This window comes from Vidua chalybeata, chromosome 6 (genome assembly GCF_026979565.1).
Source record: "Vidua chalybeata isolate OUT-0048 chromosome 6, bVidCha1 merged haplotype, whole genome shotgun sequence".
In the NCBI taxonomy this organism is placed as follows: domain Eukaryota; kingdom Metazoa; phylum Chordata; class Aves; order Passeriformes; family Viduidae; genus Vidua; species Vidua chalybeata.
The window spans coordinates 7,716,462-7,737,719 of NC_071535.1; the positions used below are offsets into that span (position 1 = coordinate 7,716,462).

Here is a 21,258-nt window from a genome sequence, read left to right on the forward strand (position 1 = left end):
GCAGGAACTGCTGCTTGTGGGACATGAGCTGGAGGTGCCCAGTGGGAGGGCTGTGCCCAGAGCAGGGGAGCTGGGCTAGAGACAGCAGAGCCACAGCCACAGCCACAGCCTGAGCCTCTGAAGCAACACCTGGGCTTTCTAATGGAATATTTCTAATTCACAGTATATCGGAGGCCCCACCTTCAGAGCCAGGTCCCACTAAAGGCTGGCAGCTCTGGAAACCTTGCCAGCTTCCTTAAGACATGGAAGAGCCCTTCTGCAAACTCCCCTACAACCGGGATTTTAGGAGCCTGTGGGGCTGAGTGCAGAACACAGTCCTGTCAGGAGTCAATGTGAGCCACTGCCACCTGCCAAAAGTGGGTCTCATTTCTCTGTGCTGCCCCAGGTTTTGACAGCCAGGAGGGATGAGTAGAGAGGGACTCAGCAGGCTTCCTCTCTGGCACACTGCTGCACGGTGCTCAGAACTTCTCAGCTCTGTTATCAAGAGAAGGTGGTGACTGAGTCTAAACCTCCCTGTCACCCATGGGGAAAGAGCCAGGCTTGACATGTTAAGGGAGTTCATGCCCTCATAAGATTCCTCTTTTTGCCTGGTAGGAGGTAAACCAAAGATATCTTCTAATCTATTGAGGGGTGGAAGATTGTTTGGGGTTTTGCTTTTCTGTGTGCTTGTCTGGGCTGAAAGTTTTCTGGTATCTGTGAAAAGGAGGAGTGAGAAAAAAAGGACTTGGGTCAAATTTTGGAGTGAAGGATTAAAATACAAACTTCTACTATCCTAAGCCATTCAGAGCCAGAAGAGGACTAAACCATGCAAGTGGATGCTGCAGTGTTAGTATGACCATAATTAACGCAGTGGGCAGTTGTGCAAACTGGAAATTAATTTGAACCATTGCCACATAAGCACTTTGACATGAAATTAGGACCTAATTCAGAGCCCCCAAGAGAGCTTGTACTGGCTTGTACTCTGCCTACATACATTCAAATTAATGCATAATGCAGCAAGTTTCTTCCTCTCTCTGCCTGTCCCTTTCTCTTTCAAACACACACAGACGCACGCACGCAGCTGAACTCCCACACAAGTTCTGTGGAGAAATTACAGCCTGCTCATGTCACCTCCCTTCTTTGTCACTGAAATAGTGCCATAGGTCTGGAAAGTGCTGTCTCTGAGCAGTACCAAACTTTTTCCAGCTCCGGAACATCTTACTTTGATAATACATAAATTAGAGTTTTCTGTGTAAGTCAACAAATTGATTTTTTTTCCTCAAAAGCTGGATTGCACCAGCCAGAAATTGTAGCTTTCATGTTTGCAAAATTTTGGGAGCTAGGCATGAAGAAGCAAACTTTCTGTTGTCAGGTCACATTAACTCTGGGATTTCTCACAGGCAAATTGTGTCTTGAACACTCTGCATGATTCACAAAAAAAAAAAAAAAAACAACCAAAAACAAGGGCCCTTCTCCATGTAAAGCATCAGCTTCCATTAAGCAGAAGAAATAAACCACTGCATGCAAAAGATGTGAGCACGTGGCTTGTGAATAATCAGAACAAGTTTAGAAAAATCACCTCAGAGCATGGCAGGCAGCAGTAACACACTCGGTATCTCTGATCCTCCGAGAGCAGAGCAAGTGGCATCCTCTTGGTGTTGAAAAGAGAGCACAGTTCATGGCTGCTATCAGTGGCAGTGGGAGGGAGGTTTGGTGCTGTGAAGCTGCAGGGAATCTCAGTGGTGGAGGTGAGCAAGGGGCAAAAATGAGCATTTGCCTCAAGGCTCAGCAGGAGCCAGGGCAAGTGACTGCCAAGGGGCAGCAGAGGAAACATGGAAGGTGGGAAGCAGTGAAGGAACTATGCAGAGATGGGCTTGAAAACAATTTTATCATTCTAAACCAGGAATTAATAACTTTAGGGAGACCAAGGGCTGTGGCTATATAGCCATCAGCATAGACCAATGGCTTAAAATATGCTTTCTTCAGTATTTCATTAGGAACCTTGTCTAAATGCTCCTGCTCCACTCCCTTTCTCTTTGCATTGTGGCAGAGATGAGCAAAGTTACTGCCCAGGGCATCCTTCCTCACTAATAAAACACATTCCTTTAGAGCTATAGGAAGGCTGCTAATTGCCTGCAGTCTCAACCACAAGCCTGCAAAAAATGACCCTGTTCTAGTACCAGTGGAGGTCCAGTACTTGATGCCATCATACTGCAAAACAGAAGACTTTGCCCATGTACACCAAGTGTCATCTACTATCCTGCTAGATGGGTGCAGCATGGAAAAAATCACCTGCCTCAGGTGAAGGGAAATGGTTGTGGGTCAGGCCCAGATTAGAAGGTTGTGCCCTTAGAGAGGATTAAGAAAAACCCTAAGAAACATCCCGTGGAGTGTTTTTTACCCTTCACAAGGCATATACCACAAATGGTCTCCTAATGTTGGAGTTTACTGTGGCTTCTCACATCAAATGGATTCTGAATGTTAATGAATCTATTTATTTCAGCCCCCAAGCAGGTATTTCTATCCTCAGCTCTGTGCCCATTGAACATCTGGCTGGGTCTCTTGTGGTTTCTCAGCCAAGCTTGAGAAATTGGAAGGGTACACCAAAATTCCCAGTGTTGACTTGTAAATCTCAGATACTTTATTTCTTCAACAACAGTGGGGAAACTCATTATGCACATGATTTTGGACATGGAAAATATCTGACTTCACCATTTTTTCTTGACATGGAAATTCAGAATGGTTCTTCCAACTTTTCCTCCAGGACATTTGGGAAGGCACCACCAGAACTTCACCTGAGAGCAAAACTCTAACAGCAAGAAGATCTCAGCAACACTGTCAGGTCCCTCTGGAAGGTCTTTCCTTGGCCTTGTAGATCAGAAAATGACATCATTCAGACATTTGTGTGCAGATGAAAAATGAAAATCAGATAGTACTGTTCAACTCACTGCAGCCAAATTAAGTAGAAAATGAAATATTTTAAGAAGCATCCTATGGTACGTGAATTTGAATTAGCTGCAAACATGGATGATTTTCTTCCAATCACCAGACCACACAGAACTGCTGCTTGGATTTAATTCCCCTTCATCTCACATATGCCTTTCCTTTATTTCCTGGCATAGATAGATGTGTGATTAAACTATCACTTTTGATATCCCAAAAAGCTGAGGAAAGGAGATTACACTATAAATCATAAAAATCTTTCTTTCCACCTGTTTGTGAATTTTAGACAGCTTTAATTTTTTTTCTGTTGTAATTACAGCAAATTGTAATAGAGATAAAACATAAAGTGTTGTAAGTATTTTTTAGAGTGTTTGATTCATGAGATCAGTTTATAGAAATAATTTAGTCAACAAATGCAAAGTTATTTAGGAGTTTTTACTTGTTATGAAAGCTGTTAGATTAAAATACTGCTTAAACTTGTTACTTCTTTGTGCTAACACAAGTGAAAAGATGGCATCCCTCTGAGCTGGTCACTGTCATATTTTGCCTTTTTGGGGCAGGATATCCCCAAATTCTGCCTCCATTCATATGCCTGCTGCAGCTGCACCCACAATATATCCTGCATATCCAAGTCCAAGACCACCAGCAGCACTGGAAGCCCTTGGGTGTCGATGGAGACTTTGCTGTCAGATCATCTGTGGCTCATGGGGAGTTCACAGAGGATGAGTCTGAACATCTGTGCTCATAGGCCCCAGTCCAAAAGGAAAGACTCTGAAATGGTAGGATTTGAATTGAGTTCTGGACTGGCTTAGGGTGGATCAGCAAATGGACACATAGCAAACACAAACCCAGTGACTGGAATGTTATATGTACATGAGTTACTTCATCCGCTGCTGAATTAGAGGCACAGTGAGGATCTCCAATAGTTCCACTGTGTCTGATTAAATTTTACCTGCTGAAATAGTACAGCCTTCTTCACTTGCAGGACTAGCACAGAGTGTCAGTCAGGTGTGTTGGGTCCCAGGTTTCTCACAGTTTGCAGGTGGATCTGTAGATGGGGCCCAGGTGGGAGCAAGCTCAGATGCAGTCAGGGCATCCTCACCAGCCAGGAGTAGTTTTCATACAGCCAGTCTGGACATAATTGTGGACTAGACACTCAGTGTCCTATGTACACTCTTAATTGTGGCAGCATGAATGAAGAGAAGAACTAACAGCACCAGGTTGATGATGGGGAAATATTTCCATGAGGAGAAAATATTTAGTACAATTACATTAATACACTTAATACAACTATTAAGTGCTGCTCCCAGCTTCCTCCTCTACTCCTCCACAGGCTGTGGGAACTGTGTGTCTATCTGTATGCCCTCCATATCCACACACTGCTTCTCTAACCTTGTCAGTAAAACTAGGAGAACAGGTTGTTTCTGAGGAGAAGAACTGTTCTTACCTGGTGACCCGGCACAAGGAGATCTGACGAACATGGCACAGGGAGAGATGAACATACACACAGGGCATGACCTTGGCACTGAGAGGGTAAATGGCATTTCAGGAGCTCACAGAATGGTATTAGAGCACATTCCCAATGAACACTTCAAACTGGATGAATAATTCAGAGTAACATTTATACTACTCACTTTGCTTGCTTTAACTCTGAGTAAATGTCAGATGTTTTTTTGAGATGCACTAACCTCAAAACCATTTGTACAGTCACTTCTCTTTTAAGCCCTTTTAATCCCAAAACCAAAGGACTACTCACAGTTGTATGAAAGATCTGCTGACTCAGAGCCCTAAGTCCCAAAATAATGATGCAGTCCATTGGTCACTAGTGCTCTGTTTACAATGGTTATTTGGGATTTGTTCAATTAGGTTCACGGGATAAATCTCAGGAGGCTGTGAGTTGGTAGCTTGGTTCAGAGCCATTAAAAAGTTGTAATGATTGTAATGCAGTTGCAGACATCAGCATCCTTCCTCTTACATTTTTACTTTTTCATCTTGCCCTTGGCCAGACCAAGTGTTCCCTGGGCAACCCCAGGCCTTGGTGAAGATGGAGATGGAGATGGAGATGGAGATGGAGATGGGGATGGAGATGGAGATGGGGATGGAGATGGGGATGGAGATGGAGATGGAGATGGAGATGGAGATGGAGATGGAGATGGAGATGGGGATGGAGATGGAGATGGAGATGGAGATGGGGATGGAGATGGAGATGGAGATGGAGATGCAGAACAAGTACTGGGGCAGTGTGTGAAGGTCTTTCAACAGAGGGGTGAACACCCACCCAACTGAGAGCTGAAAACCACACAAGATGAAGGTATGGGGGTCCCACTTCTGGTATTTGACTGCTAGCACCAGGACAGGGCTGCCTGGAGTGGGACTCCATGGGACAGGAAATGTATCTACATCAGTTTGTCCTGTGGAGCCATGTGGATTTGCAGTGAGTACCAAGTGAGAGCTGTGTGTTGTTGCACTGGAGTATCTCTCTAATTATACAACAGTTACACTTTCTGGTACTTGCAGTTATCATTAAATCTATAATCAGCCTATTCCCCACATGTTTGAGAATCTCTCCCATGATAATACAATATAATTAAAACAGCCCCTGTTTCAACAGTATCTGCATTAAAAAGGAACACCAAAGAGATCATAATAGGTGGAGAGAGGTTAATAATAGGTCATGTGGTTAATCTTCCAGTTACAAGGGCAAACACTAATTACAGGACTGGGAAGGGAAAGGGCAGCCTGATTGCAATGTGATTATGGTGACCTTGTTAAGGAGTGATCCAAGTCATGATGGGGCCTCAATAAATAAAGATAATAATCCCTCAGCACCTCCCAGTGAACGTCAGACAAATGCTGAGAGCAGCATTAGCCCTCTCTGCAGGCTGGGTGGGAGGTTGGATGCTGAGCTGTGTTATTCTGCAGCCCCGTCTCAGCACAGTGGGATTGCTGGCTTCTCCTTCTGCTCCCTGAGAAAAACAAAAGCACCAGTCACTGATAACAAATACATCAAGTTGACTTCTAAAGGGCTCTGCAGTACAGCATGCTGCAAATTACAGGAAATTTTAACAGGTTTGAACTTGGGAGATATGGCAGAGCTATGCGATTCACCAAGCTGTCAATGGCATGGTGGGAATTCCCAGGGAGATGCAAAAATACTGGTTGCCATCTTAGAAAAATGGTAAAATCTCAAGCTTTTTCAGCTTTTTTTAACCAGAAGCATAAGCTCTCCTGCCCAGGAAAACATGTCCTACAGATTATAACAGTTTCATTATCTCAGCAGAGAACTCGCTGTCTGTGCTGTAAACTGGTCCATGGAGAAATTAGCAGGCTCCCAAATTTAATTAGAGCAGGACTCAGACAGGGAACACAGTGAGGTTAACACAGATGTCTGTATGTCCCATCATTCTCACATCCTGTAATAAACAGGCATTTGGGGAGCAGTAGAAGCCAGGGCTGGAACCAAACAGTCCTGCATTATAGACGTGAGGCTGGTGCCTGCTGAACGCTCATAAAACCACTGGGTCATTGGTACAGAAAGTCTTCTGTTACCCCTGATGGTTGTGGATGTTAATTGAGGATGGAGTTAATATGACAATCAGTGTCTCCAGACACATCAGGGCTATGGAGAGCTCTGTGGTCTGGCAGCTTCTGTGCTGAGTGTGAGCAGGGTGAGAGCAGTGAGTGGAGCTGTTCAAACTCTCTTTATTTCTGGTTTTAGAAAATGTGCAAAATTGCTGTCTACTTTGGGTTTTATCTTTTCAACTATACTTTCTATTATATAAATCTATACTTTGTTAAGGACAAATGTCATAGTAACTGCCACATGCATGAAGAAACCATTAAACCCCTAGGTTTAATTGTGTCTGTAAAATAAACTTCTGGCTTAGCCACACAAAACCCTGCTCTTGGGTGTCCAGAAGGTGCCAGGTTATTTCTTCAGCTGCCTGCAATGCTGGTGTGAGAAGGGTTGGATGACCACAGGCCACCAACTCAAGTTTCCAGGAACAGAAAGAAGACTGAAGCCCTGAAGCTGCAAAGGAAATCTGTGCCAGCTGTTCCTGTGTAGGTGTGTGTCTGTGTGCAAAAATGCAGAAAGCAATTAAACCTTGACATTTTTCTCTGGGATTCCACTCATGAGGATTTCCTATTAAATATTAAAATTAACTCAAATTAATTTGTTCCATTCTATCCTTCCAAGTTGTCTTGCAAGTGCTGCTGGAAAGCAATTTCACAATGATCCCAACTAAAATATATTTCCAGGGCAATTCCACTGACTCCCATTCTACCTTCTGCAGTGCCAATTACCTACCTTTGAAACACCCACCTGGATGTTAGAGAAAGCCAAAACAAATGCATAAGGATAGTAATTTTCTATTCATGCACTTTCTTTCTACTGTTACTTTTGTCAGGCTAGAATATCCCAGGAGCAGAAATGAGTTTGCAGGAGAAAGGATCAGGAACCTGGTGATTTTCCAAGCTTGAATTTTCAGTTTCTCCATGCTGAAAGGTGAGCTGCTTTGGGGAAAAAAAGTAACTGCTGCAAGCACCTGGGAGGGAAGAGCCCAGGAGCTGGGATGCTGCAGGGGCCTGCTGTCACCTTGGGTGAATTTTGCTCCTTTTTCAATGACACAAATTGACATTTTACAAGTTTTGAGAAAGCTAATTCTGCAAAAATGGCTAAATTGAACCACAGTGCTATAAGGAGGGCTCAAATACACCATTCTGGACCATGCAAGCTTTGAATTATCTCTGATTTGAGGATTGAACCTGATTGTATATAATAAAACCATTTATTTCTTGCGATAAAGCAAGGATTTTGTCAGGGTTGCTAAGGGATACTATTCCTTGTCTTTTTTATTTGAAGACTGAGTTGTAAATAGTTCTCCCTAGAAGCAACTTAATCCGTGATTTTTCTTTACAGAGGATGATGTTCTTAGCTCAGCTCTTGCTGCTGCTCAGTCCTTCTGTTGCTACCCTAAGTTTAAGCATGACAAAAGGAAAGATAAAGACTATGAATTTTCCATTAGAGTAAAATGCTGCAAAAAGCCTCCCCATTTAAAGCATGTTTTGAGAGAAAGAAGAGTATTATTCAGTGTAGAAGGGATACAGTTGATCACCACGGACTCTGAGCATGCCTGCTATTTTTAGCTTTATCATCCCTAATGAAAGCCTCAGATAGTACCACTGGGCTTAGCCAAGGATCTGGTGTATTAAAGCAATCATAAGCCTCATCAGGGCTGTGAAAGCAATGATGAGTCTAGAGAAGCAAGCTGTGATGTGCTACCCAAACAGCCACAAAATGAGAAAGATTATTTAGAACAGTTCTTTGGCAAGTGGAAATATTTATTCTCTGCACTCTAGAGAGTAAATATTGTGATATATTCAGTCCTCTAGCTGCTCACCATAAGGATTTAGAAGTCTGACCTTGGTCCCCTTGTAAGTGAATGTTGTGCCAGGATAACACTGGAGAATAGAGGAACACTGTAGAGCATTTGAATACCTGCTAATATTTTTGTCTGATGCCTGAAGCACGTGCGTTCACAATAGCTGCAATCCCAAAATATCTGACTCCCTACAAGGTCTGTGGACTGGTCATGGAGTGACCACTTCTTACCGCTTATTATCCACTTCTGCTGGACATGGAAAGGTCTGCATGAACTGGAGAGGACTTTGGGAGGTGAGATTGAGAGTGAACCAGAGGAAACATTACAGGAGATGTTGTGGATAAGGTCTGGAAGGAGAAGCGTACAAGTTTTTGAAAATTGTAACCAACATAAAAAGAATAAAAGATCTAATTTACTCATCTAAGCTGTGCCTCTGATATGGCCTGAGGGAGTGCTGGGATCTGCTTTCATTCAGCAGGTGCCCTACAAGCAGTTTTGAACCTGCAGGCCCCTGAAGAAAGAAGGGACACGGGTGACAGAGATGAGCTGATGGGCTGGGTCTGGGTGACAGTGCCATGTCATTACTGAGCTTAAAACTGCCAAGAATTTGGTCTGTGTTCTGTGTGGCATGTAGGTACTCAGTCACACTGAGGTCTGCAATATGTGTGGGAAGGGCTCCTCCTGATCCTGAGTGGGTTTTCTGTCAGGTGGGACCCTTGCTGATGCAGGGAGCAAAGGGGGAGGGAGAGGGGAAGTTTCTCTTCAGTCCACACAAGTGTGGCATTACTCAATATTTGCATGAAGTGCTTTTCATGGACAACAAAATTTTATTTATTTTGAGAGTGCTAGAATACCAGAACAGGCTGCCCAGAGAGGTTCTGAAGTTTTCTTCTCTGGAGATATTCCAACCTGCCTGGACATGATCCTGTGCAACCTACCCTAGGGGACCCTGGTGGAGCAGGGAGATTGGACTAGATGACCTCCAGAGGTGCTTTCCATCCCCAACCATTCTGTGATGATGTGACTGAGTTTTTATTTATTAGGATGTATGTTCTTGGCCAGGCTGTGTATCCCAGAGGGGCTTGAATTAATTAATCAACCCACACACTCTGTACCACTGCTCAAATGCAGGAGAGTAGCAGAAGGCCACATGCAAGCAATTTCCTGGCAGATGGGTCCCATCCACCATCTTTTACTTATCCAATTTAATGCTCAATCCCACAAGCAAACTAAATGAAAAATAGCATTACACACACATGAGCTCTCTTTTTCTTCTTTCATTCCCTTCACACCAACTGAATAATAAGTGGGAACCGATGTATTACAGAGCCACACTGCTTGTATGGAGACTAATAAAAGCATAACTTTGATCTGTTTTGACAAACACAAGTACAACTTTTGAGTCTTTAATAATTACATTAGTCAAAGTCACTGATCACGACATGCAGAAATGTGTTATTTAGAGAAAGGGAAACAGGTATTCACATCACCAGGGTGGCTAACTGGAGTGTGAAGGTGTTCTTACCTTCTTTTCTCCCACTTGCTTCATGGGAAAAGCAGTCAAAGAAAGCCAGGGCCAAAAGGAGCAGTGTCCTGTCCTCGGGTTCAGTTCTTTGTTCCTTGTTGGAGCAATAGAATAATTTGGAAAATACTATTGGGGCACATGGTATGACTTTTGGGATGGTTCTGCTCAGGGCCAGGAGTTGGACTCAATGATTCTTGTGAGTCTCTTCCAACTCAGTTTATTCTGTGATTCTGTAACATTATGTACAGCTAATCATTTGCTTACACAGTATTTGAAGACGTTTTGTGAATGTATTGCCTGTAAAAATGTCCTTCACTGCCCTGCTTGAGTGATGCAAGTCAACTGGCCAGGTGAGAAGCCTGACTTCAATGCAAAGGGAAGCAGGGCTACTGCAAGCATCTTGGCAGGGCTTTCAGCTGTTCTGCTGTCCTGCTTTCCTCAGGCTGAAGGGATCTCAGCATGGTCACTTGGTGTGTTGCAGCTGAAGGGTGGTACCTTCTGGAGCAGTTACTGCTTTTCCTCCTGTGAACATCCACTTAAAGCTTCAGGTCATTGAGTTCTTGCAGTGGATCTGGCAGATGCTGTGCAAAGACAGAAGACTCTGACTAAAAAGCTTTTTGTCTAAATAAGAGTCAGTAGCTGGAGACAGACAGACTGACTAGGAGGAAAGGGAGGAAGCAAGGAATAAGAAGACAGTATTGGTCAGGATGGCGGCTAGTAGTCTCAGCATCTCGGCAGACTGACTGATGTCAAGCTGAGAACCTTGGCAAAAGGCCACCCTAGTTCAGCAGGGAAAGAAGACAGCAACTGGAAATAAAATAGCAATATATAATAAATGGAGGGAAAGAAAGGAAAGTAGCTAACAATCAATATAAATGAGAAGTTAATGAGGTGCAGAAAAAATATAAATGTATATAAAGGCACCAGAGACAAATCCATCCCTAAGAACATTATGAAGAGTTTTTAAAGAAGGGCTGCCAGGAAGAAGAGAAAAGCAAGAACTGAGGTAGGCCAGTTTCCAGAAGGAGGTTTGGAGATGGGTATTTCTGGTCCAGAACAGACATAAATGTACCATGAGCAGTGTTGTTCTGTTATGAGGAAGAGCTGGAAGATGCACCCTTGTCTCATACACTTGACAAATTTTTTTTCTGTTCTAGGTTAAGCAGTATCCAGACAGCTAATCAATTAAATTATCAAATGAATAATTAAAATATCACAAAATTACCAAGAAATATTTATATCACAGAAAAGCATTAATGTAGTAAATTAAAGTATTAGTCAATCATCAAAACAATCTTGTTTGCTTGTTGTTCTGATGTTACTCTAACAAATAGAGTTTTATCACAGAAAGGTGCAAAATCTGAAAACACAGAAAGCAGATTAAACTTATATGGAACATGCCAAAACAATATGCTGCAAAGCACTAATTCTGACAAGGTTGTCAGATTCATAAAGAAGAGGCAGCTCAAGTGTATCACATCCTGTACTCCAAAAGATGTAGTGTCTGTAAATTTTCTAATCCAATCTTTAGCTGACAAACCAGGACAGTGGTGAGATGAAGCAGAGAAGAGATTTGTTCTCCATTTCAGGACACTGAAATCCACTGCAAAGTGCAGTGCTGGAACCTGCATGCACTTTATGGTGTTACAGCTTCTCAGAATTTGAGTGAATTGTAGAAAACACAGATGAAATGATGGGATGGCTCCTGAAGATGCCTGTGTATCCAAGCTCTAGAAGGAGGGATCCCTCGAATTACCAGAAAGAAACATGAGAGTTGATTGTAGTTTGTAGATATGCTACTGGAGAAAAAATATGGACCACTACGTGAGTGAATGAACAGATGAAATGGAATGCCCTGAGCTCTTAATGGGAAGCCAGATAACAGGATTTGCTGGTTGCTCTTGGGCTTAATGTTTGTGAGTCTGTAACATCTGTGGGCAGTCAGAGGGGATGGCATTTAGAGGAGGGTGATATGGTAGCTGTGCAGACAGAACCACACAATTCCTTTTAATGGGAAAAGGTAGTTCCATAAAAACCTCCAAAAGCACTCGGGTGAAAGTATAATGTGGAAGTGAAGGAGAATGAGCAAGTAAAAAAAGGTCAGACCAAACCAAGGAAAAAACTTGAAGCCTTACCAGAAGAAAAGGGAAAGTTTTAAATCAGTGGAAAAGATGGAGCCAGTAGAGGTGGAGAGAGATCCATCTCAAAGTGAAGGGCCAGGGAAATCACAATTTACAGCAGCATTAAAGTACCTAATCCAGAAAGAAATTGGTAAAGAACACGGAGAAGGACATTGCAATTCCTGAGTTATGATTATCAGCCAAGTGTCTGAACACTGCATCTTGAAAGGCAAGGCTGTATGTGGGAGGTGCTCTGGAGAAGAGGTGGGGGGAGCAGGAGGGGAGGAAGAAGTATGGAGACAGGGATGTTTAGGAGCTGAAAGAAGTGACAGATGGGCTAATTCTTGGTAAAGCCTTGTTTTTGCTGCAATGGTCCTAGCAGAAAATTTGCAGATGCTGTGAGCACCACTGCTGGGCACTGCACCCTCCCAGCCATTGGCCTGCCTTGTGGATTTAGGTTTTCTTAAAATAGCTCTTCTTAATTTACCTCTTCCATTCACTACCAGTGCTTGCCAGAATACCTGAATTTCTGCAAAACTCCAGCCCTGTGTGACAGGACATGTTCCACAGGGAGCTCATAGATTAATGCAGTAAATTTTCCAGCCATCTTTCCTCTCCTAGTGGGGGCTCCTGGGAGAGAAGGATCAGCATTATCTCTTCCCATTCCAGCTTTGAAAAAGAAAATTCAGTTGTAAGGTTTCTGAAAGCTTCTTCTGCATTTCTTTGTGAGAGCAGCTTTGGGAAGATATAAATATGTATATATATATAAAATCTTTTTTACATTACAAGAAAGAAAAATGTCATTGAAAATGTTGTTCTTTGTCATGTATTTAAATTTCTCTTCACAAATTTAAAAAGTTTGCTTAAGCCCTTTTTTTAGAAGGAATAAAAATGGAAACAGTTCCATCAAAACTTCTATGCCATTAAAAAGTCTTTTCTTTTAGTTGAAAAATATTTAAATGGTAATTTTGACTGGGATCATTATAGAGACGAAACCAATCTGAAAAGGAATAGGAAAAAGAGGCTGCTTTAGCCATTACACAGCACTCAGTGTCAAATTCCCACTTTGGGGTCATATCTATTTAAGTGTGAGTCTTCCCTCCTCCCTTCTGCTCTGGAGAAACCAGCGGTGGTCCTGTGCCAGCCATAGCTGTGTGGAGCTGCAAGGAGCGTCTTCCCACTGTGAGCAACAGCCACTAATCCCCAGGTAATTCACTAAATATTCCTGAAGAAGTATGGATGAAAAGACACAGGAGAAATGGGTGGTTATGAGGCAGGGGAGGAATCACAGCCATAGGGATGGAGGCAAGAGGGGATTTTCTCCAGATGTGAAGAACACATATCCTGGTTGCTTTGCCTCGCACAGGGACCCCAAGAGAGAGAGGCAGGTGCTGCAAGATCTTGTACTGATTGTACAAGAATTGTACTGATCCCATGGTCTGACCCTGCCCAGCTAATCATTCCCAAAACGCTGAATGAAACAGCAGGCTTGGCACTGAAAATGTCTTCCCCACATATTACACTGCAGGGGTCAGCCAGTAATTCCTGGAAATAGTTAATTGCTGGCCAGCTTTGATCTCCTTGAAATAGAAATCAATTCTTATACTGACAGTTTCTCAAAAAAGGGCATGCCTCAGCACTCAGAGGCATCCTGTACTGTTGGATGTATCTCCTGTCTCTCCACCACTCCCTCTGTGGCTCTTGGGAAAACTGTGCTTAATGGCAAAGGTGATGGAGGGAGAGGAGCATGGAGCCTACAAAGGTACCTTTTTCATTCCACTGAAGGAGGAGCTCTAGCTAGGGGGAAGAAAGCTATTAGACATTTCAAGAGCAGAGAGCCTGTAGATACAAGCAGCAAGACACAAAATCTGAGTGTTTCCATGGGATCATGGGATTCATCCTCCAGGGCTGATCACAAACCATGTGAACACAGTCTCTGATGTATGTGTGAAGAGAACAGAAGAACATGGAGCTTGTCTTCAGCTGCCCAGATGTAGGTGTCCAGTGTCATCTGAGATGTTTTGGGTTATCCTATCTGACCTCCATCTGCCGTCCCAGAATGTCACACAGGTCCCACATTGTATCCACCAGCCATCCCAGTATGTCTCAGGTAGCTCAAAACATGTGAACTGGTTCTAAACACCTCAGAGGCCACAGAGGAGCTTGTGGTGGTTTTTTCATCAGGGTGTGTGTGTGTTAGGGGACTGCAGCCTGCAGCACACACACACACCTGAAGCTGGAGCACCTACACCCCCATGGGAAGAGGTATGAAGCAGGGGAGCCCACATTTCCAGGGTTCCTGTTTGTTCCCACCTGGCCTAGGGGGTGCTTACAACTCAGTGAGGGTGTGGCTACAAAAGTGGGATTTGGGGACTTGATTATAGAGGAGTATTTAGAAGTCCACAGTGTTACATTAACCTTGTATAAACATCTCCTATTGTGTTTTTTTTTGTTGTTGTATTGCTAATATTAACCCCGAATATATGGTTCATGGATTGCTGTTTAATAAGGATTTTAACAAGCTAATAAACACTTACTGCTTAACTGAATCTTAATTTTGGTTTAAAATGCACGAACTGATCTGTTTTTCCTTGCAACCTTTATCTTTATGGTCAGAGAAGCTTGGAGAAGGATTCAACACAGCCGTAGTAGACACAGTTCATGCTCATCTCCCTTGGCTCTGCTGATGGCATTGACCCACTTGCCCTGACTGGAAGAGCAGTGTAGGCAGGTAGTTCCTATGTAAACACCTTCATTTACTGGTATTTTAACCTCAAGCTAAGCCATCTACATTTAGCTGTCTGAAAATGAGCTACTTGTTTGAAACTCCTGAGACTGCAGAGAAGAGGAGGTTTTGGTGGAGGGTCAATCATCACATCCTAAAGCAGGCATCTGAGCTGAGGTAAATCCCCTCCTGCAAGGGCCTGTTTCCCTCCATCAGGTACAAGCAGGGGATTCATCTGACTCGATGCCTGGTACAGTGGACGACCACAGAGCAGTGGCACCACCAAACACGGGGTGCATCTAATGGAGTGCACAGAGGGGCACAACAGCAGTGACTCACCATGGCAACATGAACTGCAGAATTCTTCTTGATTGCTTGAAAGTCTCTGCTTCAGTCACATTAACTGCTACCACCACTCCAAGGAAGGGGAGGAATGAAGGAAACTTATTTGTATTCTGGAAACTAGAGGTAGATGACAAGTGAGGGGGTTGGTGCCTTTGGCACAGTAACAAATAAACTTTCTTTTAAACCCCATTTGGGAAAGTCTGGCTCTCCAAATAAGCACTGAAGTTAGTTTCTCATCATGTTGTATGCTAAGTTAAACATTAGTCTCTCCTACATTCTGTTGTAGCTTAGGGTAATGCCTTTTAAATGTACTTTCATTACCTTCAGGAATAGTTCAGAACATAATAGCATGTTTCTCTTTTGGGCAACACAGTTAACTTTTCCTGGAACAACAAAGAATGTATTATAATATCTAACAGCAAAATCAATACATTATTTTCTTGCCTTATATTAATATATGCCCTCTTGCCACAACATCCAAGCTGGAGAAAGATGATTTTTCTCATGAAAGAGACTTTTATGCAAAATCATGCCCCTCTTTTCTCTATTCCTCTGCTTCTATTACAAGCATCAGCTCTTGTCATTCCCAGACTTTCCCACTCCCATCAAAGCCTTCACAAACAGTAAGGTCAGAAACCTTTAATAATGTTTGGGAAACTTTTGCATAATCCAAACAGTTACTGAAAATACTCTGGTTCAGTTTGTAAAGAAGGAGAAACATTTGCTTAGTCAAATCACTTTTCAAATCACCCTACATAATGGGATGAAACCTGTCAAGTTCAACATACGACTTGTTTCAAAAGTCTTAAGATGTTGCTCTTTCCCAAGGTATTGAAGAAGAAGTTAATATTAGTTGCTTGCCCAAGTCAACCACTGTCTGTATCCATATGTAAAATTATTTAGGCTGTAGGGGATTGCCTTATCTTCTGCTTGCTATTAAAATCTTCTATTTAAGTACTAGAGATTTTTTTTTCAGGCAGACACTGTACCATTAAAAATATCTCTTGTATCAATCAAATTATCTTACGTTTGTCTTTAGAACTTGTTCACAGTTTTACTTTTATAATTTTTAAGCACTTTTCATCAGGAAGTGATTGCTACAGACACTTCTCAGGGGTGCTGCTGCTTCAGTGCTGATGGACAACTGCAGTGTCTGAAATGAGAGCAAGAAATGAACAGCAAACCCCTCCTGTTTGGGTGAAATTCATTCTCACCCCTCCCCTCCTCTTCCCCTGGGACCAGTATTCTCCCTACACTGCACTTGAGAGCTCAGAAATGGATGAAGTGTTTTCCACAGAAGTGTGCAATGTTTTTGAGCTCTCTTGAGGGCAGGTTTTGTTCCTGAAGAACAGCCATTTCAACTCTCTGTTCATTGAGAATAGGTATGAGGTACATGAACAGAACCAATCTGAAGAGTCCTTGGGGATGGGAGAAATAGCTATGAACATTTTTTCCATATCAAGCAGCTTGGTTCTCTGGGACACCAGTGAAATGGTACATCCCCTCACTGGGATTTATTTTTCCATAACTGGCTGTGGAAATAAAGCTTTTAGCCTCATCCTCTGGAAATGCCCCTCTGCAGATTTATGCTCGTAATCCAGCTCCATTGCCTTTCCAGGTGTGGGAGCAGCATCAGCTTCTTATTTCTAACACTTCTTCTAACACACTAACAGCTTCTTATTTCTAACACTTTGATGCAAAATCTTCCAGCTCAAATGATCACAGGGCAAAAATGGCAAGGAAATTTGAAAGAAAGTAAATTAATTCTCTGTTTGTGTGCATGAGTGTGCCCTGCTCATTCTACAACGAGACTCTTGTCTAGCCATGAACGTTCCCTATAACGTCATTCCCCACCCTGAAAATAAATAAGAAAGGAGACAAATCTCTGATTTATTAAAGATTTTAAGGCAAGAAAAGGAATTAATAACTAGCTCACCAACTCCTGAATTAGAACTGTCAAAGCTACATCTTGAACTATTCATAACATTGCTAAGGAAGTTTTAAAAGGATAAATAGAAAAGCTCATTGTTTCTAGTTCATAAACAGAAAAGCAATCTTTTTGACATAATGCATGTGAATTAAATTAATATGTCATCATTCAGTAGTTTTATTCCTTGGGAATAAGTTGTTTTTTCTGTTAATGGACCTGGGCATGTTTCATCATCAGTAGAAGAAATATTTGTAAATCTACCCCATCGGAGTTTTTGAAGTACAGTGTTTTTATTTACTATAAAAGTTTCTTCTCTACTTTCAGGAGAAAACCTGACTGAAAACATAATGAAATGAGGCAATATCTGAGCCCAGGTGAGGGACATTGATTGAATCACACTTTGGGCTGACTTGTGTTTTTCTAGGAGTGTCAATGTGGGGCAGGGTATGACAAAGTTCAAGCACTGCTGGACCTGTAAAGGTCTGGGCGTAATGACTGAATTTTTCTTCTTAGAAAGCAACTCCATCTCCAAGAAAATGAGCTACCAAAAGGGCTGGTTGTGTGAGGCACAGTAAATATAAACTCGACACAAACACAGACAAGTGCAAAACCACCCACTAATACCACCCCAAGCCCAGGACCCTTTCCCAGACACCTGAGGCATTTGAAAGAAGGTCCTAAACATCAAAGCATAAAGAGATGCTATTTTATAGGCCTTGCACTCTCAAAGGAGATTCCCATGTGCCCATTATAATAATCCCTGAGATGATAATTAAGTGGGCATAATGTCAGATAGGCATTTTATAGGTACCTTTTCTGTGAATTTGCAGGAGCAAGATGAGATTCAGAATAATGATAGTGTGAAAACAGTGCTGTGCTCCATTAGAGGGTGAGTGTTATATTTAATACACACCTATAATCCAGTAAGCACATAAGCTTCCATGTATTTAAAATAGAATATCTTCAGGGTTTTCATAATAAATTTAATACTTCAAAGACACATTGACTAATGGCTTTCAGATAGTATAGAGCAGGCTCTTCCCTATAGGAAATCAATTAAAGTTGAATCTTATTGATTTTTACCCATTTCTCCATACAGTGATAAACCAGACTTTGAACTGTCTTTGGATATAACCCCGATACTTTATTCTCCTCTACAGCTGAGGTAGAAGCAATTTCTAAATCTGATCAGATAAAATAAAGGAAATATTAGCCTATTAGTTTCCTCAGTTTTAAAACTCAACAATTTTTCTTCTATTTAATCTACTTGTGGTGCAGCAAGATAAATTCCAGGTGACCCTGCAACACCAGGAGCTGGAAACAGGCATAATTTGCAGATGCTTAAACCTGAAGGCTCATATGGGACCAAAGTGACAAATGGACATGGCACTAACTCTCTGCCCTGAGATGAAAGTAATTCCCAGCCATCAACCACCATTTGCAGATACAGAATGAAGAACAGGGTTGAATCATCCTAGGAAGTACTCTTGATGGCCAGCATCTCTTATCAGTTTCTCATAGTGGGTTTTTTCTTCTATAGGTTAACTTGCTCCAAATAACTTTGCTAGGTTAAGTGGTAGCTACTCCTAATCTGTGAAGATGCACTTCCTTAAATCTTGATTGAGCTGGCCATCCAGTCTGAAAGAAAGAGGCACTGCTGCAGGGTAGTTCACCTGATGTGTGCCAGACATCCATTTTAAGGGAGGTGATTCACATCATGCCAGTCTTCATTTCTCTCCTTTGACCACATAAGCATCACTGTCGACTGATGCATATATAGGTGTGCACTGCAGATGTCTAAACCTGGGCAGATTAATGCTGCCCTGTGTACCTGTGTGAAGGGAACACCTTAATCTCACTGACAATAGCATAATGAGATTTTGTAGCTGGATGCTGAAGACAGATAAATTCAGGTAAAGGATAAGACAGAAATTTTGGACCATAGAGTTTATTAGAACAATTTAGTTCATGAGGTTGTGAATTCACTATCACCTGAAGAACCTAAATCAAGTCTGGATTGCAAAATATGCTCCAGCTCAGCTAAAAACTTTGGAAATGCAGAAATTGTTGTAGGAGCAAGGGAGGCTTTGGTATCTGTCAGAAAATCAGTGAACACAATTTCTTCTGGCACTCAGGTATTCTCTTCTTACTGCTCCAGCTCACACAGAAAACAGCATAGGAGCAAACACTCTGTGGTCTGATTTGACTTTTGTAGCAAATTGTAATGAGCAGGGAGATGAGAGGGAAACAAAATCTCCAATCCAGGCAGCATCAGCCTCTGCTCCTACCCTCATCCCTCTGTGCAGACTTGTGCTCTGGTCTCTCGTGGCTGAGGGCACTGGGAAAGCTGCCTGGACATATCCTTGATATCACTGGCTGTCTTTGGCTTATGATTGCCTTTTTGCTGTCTGGAAAATCACAGTTCTGAATTGGCAATCTCCAAAAAGCCCTGTAAAATGCCATCCAGAGACCCATGTCTGACCAAAATGTTGGTAGAAGGACTGAGCAATCATGGCATGGATCTTCCCACTGGCAGCAGGACCAGGCAGAGGTAGCAGCTCACTGGGAAGGAAGAATGGCCACGTGTCAAGCACAGGTATCAATCCCCTTAGGACAGAGAGCCACAAGCTGAGCATTCCTGCTGAGTATCTCTACATGTGAATGGCCAGCACAACAGAAACCAGAGTTTGGCTAGAGCACTCAGCCAAGGGCCTTAAGTCCTTCTAAGCTTTGCTTAGCACAAGTTTTAAAGGATATGCAAAGTAAAGATGATTTAAAACTCTCTTGTTATCTCAGAAAGCAGAGGGGTTATTGGCTCCTTACCCCGTATTACAGCACTTTCAGGCCAATTCTCATTTACATCAGCAGAAAAGGGCCCTCTGGCTGACTACATGCACTGGCAGAGAATGGATGGTTGGTCCAGACACTCTTGCTGGCAGCTCTGAGGACAAAGCAGGAACAGATGCCACTTCCCTTTCCCACTGGAGAGAGGACTGCAGATCTGTCTCATTGCTCTCAAAACTTTGGAAATAAAATCAGCATTGGAAATAAATTCCAGAAGCCATTAATCTGTCTCGCTTCTGACATGAAAGGATAAAATATAGCTCTGTTAAAAATAACAAAAAGCTGTGAGCAGTATATTTTCATTTTCCAAATTACTGAAAGAGCAGAACATGAATCCTTGTCTGTCAGCCGGAGAAAATATTTTATTTTTCCTGCGAAGGAGACGCAAACATAAGCAAGTGGCAGAGAGAATGCAGAACTGCAATGTGCTGCAGCCACCAAAAGAACCCCAAAGGCTGGTGATGAGAAACCTTCAGTAGATTTTTAATTTTTTTTTTTCCGTTTTCCTTGCTTGAGTTACTATGTCATTACAGTGCAAGGAGTTTACACAGCAGGGCCAAGAGGTCTGCACTGCACAGCCTTATGGAGGACAATAGTTGGGATGGTATTGTCATGGATGAGTGATTTAAATCCTTTCAAGAATTACCACCAAAGGTATTATTAGCAAAAGTAGTTTAATATGAATTTGTGAAAGTGCAACTGACAAAGTTCAATGGCAAGGTTCACTTTATTATTTACTACATGGAAATAACATACACAGGAAAATCAAGTTAGAATCTAGCTAGAATTATTATTAAACAGAAGCTGAAGATGCAAAAGGGTAAGTGAGACTTTCCTGTTGAGTCACAAGCTTCAGATTGAAATCTAGCTTTTTAAACTCTTTAAACTCTTTAAACTTAGGTACATCTTGAGCCCATCCCAATCTCAGGCTTGGGCATGGTTTGTCTAATGGAATTGGCTCTGTGGATTCCTCTGGTGTGAATTCAGCTTGCTGCCAGTCACTTCCTGAGGACCTGTTGTGAGTTAGGGGTCACTGCCTCAGCTAGGAAGGATCTCAGTCTCAGGACAGGAACCTCAAACCCTGCTCAAGGGGAGACTCACCTGGCCTGCAGTCCTGCTGCAATTTAGAAAGAACTTCAATTGGATTAGTGCCAAGATCTGTTATTAGAAGAAGGTCACTCTGCCTCCAGGAGCAGCCTTGAGAGGTATCCCAGCTCCGGGCAGATCCCCACCACGCAGCCACATTGCCTAGCAGGGAGAAGGCTCACTTAGGCTGTCATATTTATGGAATAAAGTGGTTGGCCTGCAGTCAGATTGCATACAATGGGAAAAGTATGCATCAAGCTCCTTGTACCCACAAATTTCTTTCTTCCTTGATAAATGACTCTTGGAAAAACCACCCTCTATTCATCTGTTAATTGCATGATTGGTGTTCCCAGCTCATATGCATTGATGCTCACTGG

The 21,258-nt window shown here is 42.5% G+C and overlaps 1 long non-coding RNA gene across 2 annotated transcripts; it reads left to right on the top strand.

The window, feature by feature from the left end:
- Positions 1–15,074: 15,074 nt before the first annotated feature.
- Positions 15,075–19,914, top strand: LOC128790312 (uncharacterized). Of its 2 annotated transcripts, none has more exons than XR_008431692.1 (4): positions 15,075–15,144; positions 17,276–17,325; positions 17,782–17,840; positions 19,817–19,914. It is a non-coding gene; the product is annotated as an uncharacterized LOC128790312 (long non-coding RNA). The 2 variants fall into 2 exon arrangements; XR_008431691.1 differs by lacking the exon at positions 19,817–19,914 and adding an exon at positions 18,051–18,130.
- Positions 19,915–21,258: the final 1,344 nt, after the last annotated feature.